This window comes from Aplysia californica, unplaced genomic scaffold (assembly GCF_000002075.1).
Source record: "Aplysia californica isolate F4 #8 unplaced genomic scaffold, AplCal3.0 scaffold00443, whole genome shotgun sequence".
In the NCBI taxonomy this organism is placed as follows: domain Eukaryota; kingdom Metazoa; phylum Mollusca; class Gastropoda; order Aplysiida; family Aplysiidae; genus Aplysia; species Aplysia californica.
Window position 1 is genome coordinate 497,990 of NW_004797713.1, and position 3,039 is coordinate 501,028.

The following is a 3,039-nucleotide window of genomic DNA, read 5'->3' on the forward strand; positions in this document are numbered from 1 at the left end:
GAGGGTTGCTTCTAGGAAGTAAACTTTGGAAACACACATCATATGAAAGGGTCATGAGAGAGGGTTGCTTCTAGGAAGTAAACTTTGGAAACACACATCATATGAAAGGGTCATGAGAGAGGGTTGCTTCTAGGAAGTAAACTTTGGAAACACACATCATATGAAGGGGTCAGGAAAATAAAGAGTTTAAGTCAGTGTGAGGTCGCTTCGAGTACAAATAAACAGACAAACAAACAGACAAATAAACAGACAAACAAACAGACAAACAAACAGACAAACAAACAGACAAACAAACTGACAAACAAACAGACAAATAAACAGCGGGAATTAAGTATAACAATATACAATCCAGTTTTGGTAATTTGTAACAACGATAATTGCTGAGAGAAAAATTCGTCCAGTCATTTTATTCGTAAGTCATACTAAGAGTTCTGTTATTTAGCAAGATGTGACTTAGAGCGTAGTTTTCCTGACCCTTCTGTATCAATATTGTGAACATTACAATATTATTGTAGGTAAATAGTAAAGTTGTAAAATAGCTTTGTCATTTCTACTCTTCTGTGGAAGGGAAGGTTTTTCTGTATTTTTAGTGGGGTTGATTTTGTTTTTGACTAAAGTTTTTGTTTTATGGTCTGCGTGTGTGCTTGGTTGTTTTGTTTATACTCCATTAGACAGTGACTGATATACCTGCCCTGTCCTGCTGTGTGCTAAGATTGTTCAGTTGTTTTCATCATGGTGCTTTTGTTTTTGCCTTGTTGCTGCTGTCTGCTTTTTTGGAGTGGGGTTTTAAAAAAAAATTAACCCCCCCCCCCAACAATTTCGAAAGTAAAGCGATGAAAACGAACATTTCTCACCCCATAAGTGAGACAAAGAGGTATATCTCTCCTCCCCCGCTGTTCCGCTGAAAGTTTTCATCAGTTTTCACAGTGTCGATTTTTGACCACGTATCTTGCACACAGGACCTCCAAGATTGTTTGCCCTTGTCCGAGAAGGCTAGGTGTAGATCTTTCCTACCAGAAGATCAGGGGTGTTGGTGAAAGACAGCAGTAAGAAGGAAAAAAGAAGTAGCAGTAGAAAGGCTGCAAAAATAGTCAGGAGCTCAGAGGTGGAGACGAAAGCAGATGACAGTCTAATTGACAGAACATTGCTAGAGAGCAGGGAGGAGATGAACGGAGACAATTCTAAAGAAGAAAATGTTCCGTCGCTGTCAGGTTTCGAACCCGGGACGTACTGAATAAAAGGTGAACACCGTAGCCTCTAGACCACGAGAGCCTCCCCTACAAAACTGAACTTCTTCAAAGGTTACTCCAATAGACAGTCAAGTAAATAAGCCTACCCCCTCCTGCTGTGTACTAGAGCTTTTTTCCCTGGTTTTCATGATGGTAGTTTTGTTTTTGCCCGGTTCATGTTGGGGGTTTTTGAGGGCTTTTTCTGGTTTGTTTTTTAATAATTCATTTCGCAAGTAAAGCGATGAAAGCATACATTTACACGCCCATACATAAGATAACAAAGGGCTCTATCTCTCCTCCCCGCTGTTCCACTAAAGGTTGTCCGCCGTTTTCACAGTGTTGGTCTTTTTCGTTCCCGCGAAGGATGGCGAGGAGTCTAATGTCCACACAATGAATGCTGCAGGAACTTTTCCTCCTATCTCTATCTTTTTGTTGTTGTCCCTTGCCCATTTCTGTGAGATTGACGTTATCCGATTAGTAGAAAAATGTTCGTATGATAGTGTCCAATAGTGTATTTTAGTTTTAGTAAGAGTTTTACGACACTTGCAACACAATAAGGTCGTATAAGTGCTGAAGTTTAGAGGTGATACAAGAGCGTAACAAACACAAACAAGAAGGAGGAGAGATCAGGACAAAAGTTGTTTGATAGGAAAGAAGAAGCAAACAACACCAGAGCACCCGCCAACCACCCACCAATAGTTTATTACGTATATAATTGTTATAACATGTAACTGTTACATTATAGACGTTCAAGATAATTATAGATGTATTTGAAGGATCTGAGAGCAATGATGATTTTAGAAATGACGGTGGTGGTGGTGATAAGTGATGATGTGGGATGATATTCGTGTATATAATTATTAAGAAGACATGCTTCTGTTAGTTTAGTTTTTTTTAGAATGTTAGCGTTAGTCCTATCTTCCTCTGCTCCAATGAGTCACGAGGGACGTGGGCACCCTCTATCCCGTTCCCTACTGGAACCATCTTAACGGTCATCGTGAAGTTCTGATCTCTATCTGAGGAGTCCACTGAAAAAACGGGTATAGTCTCAAACTGAAAATCGTGAGGGTATCAATTTTGAACACTTGTTGACTCATAACTGTATTAATTTCTGTTCAGCTGTTGGTTGATTATCGTTGTTAGATTTCCCATCCAAAAAACATATAAAATAAACCACCAGTCAAATAATATAAAGTTATGAGTCAACAAGCTTTTAAAATTGGCACCTTCACAATTTGTGACTATGCCCGTTTTTCCTGGAGGCGGGGCAAAAGTTACTATTTGATACATCGCTACCCTAGCGTTACAAAGCTCTATCTGCTCAGTGCCAAGTTTTCAAAATTTGACGTTAAAAATGTTGACTTTCATAAGGTACGTCAAGCTTTTTCGAATGAAGTTCTTTGAATATCCTGACACCGACTCCGAATGATCTTACACCATTTCGATGGAGGGACATTTGGTTTCTGACCTCATTGTCTTAGAACTTAAAAACCAGCCAGAAATATCAGATAGATCTTTGTAACTCTGAGGTCGTTTCAACAGTTCACGGACCTGGATCTAGAGAGCGGGGTCAGAATCCTCTGCTTTGGAGACAAAGGGACATCACTTGTTTTTGTTTTTTTAAGCTTGAATTTTTTGCACCTTCACCGACACACTTTAGATCGTTCAGAGTCAGTGCCCGGGCACCGGAAGTCATGAAGTACCGGGGTGTCAAGATGTTACCCCGGTCCACAAAATGTCGCCCGGCCCGTCGTCAACATGATGCAACCCATGAAGTGGGAGCAGATCTTGACACTCTTTTGACACTCCA

General features: G+C 40.2%; 1 protein-coding gene across 1 annotated transcript in view; it reads right to left on the reverse strand.

Annotated features, from left to right (window-relative positions):
* The window catches only part of LOC118478256 (extensin-like), a 44,111-nt gene that overhangs the window by 969 nt on the left and 40,103 nt on the right, over nucleotides 1-3,039 (reverse strand). The window lies entirely within an intron of this gene.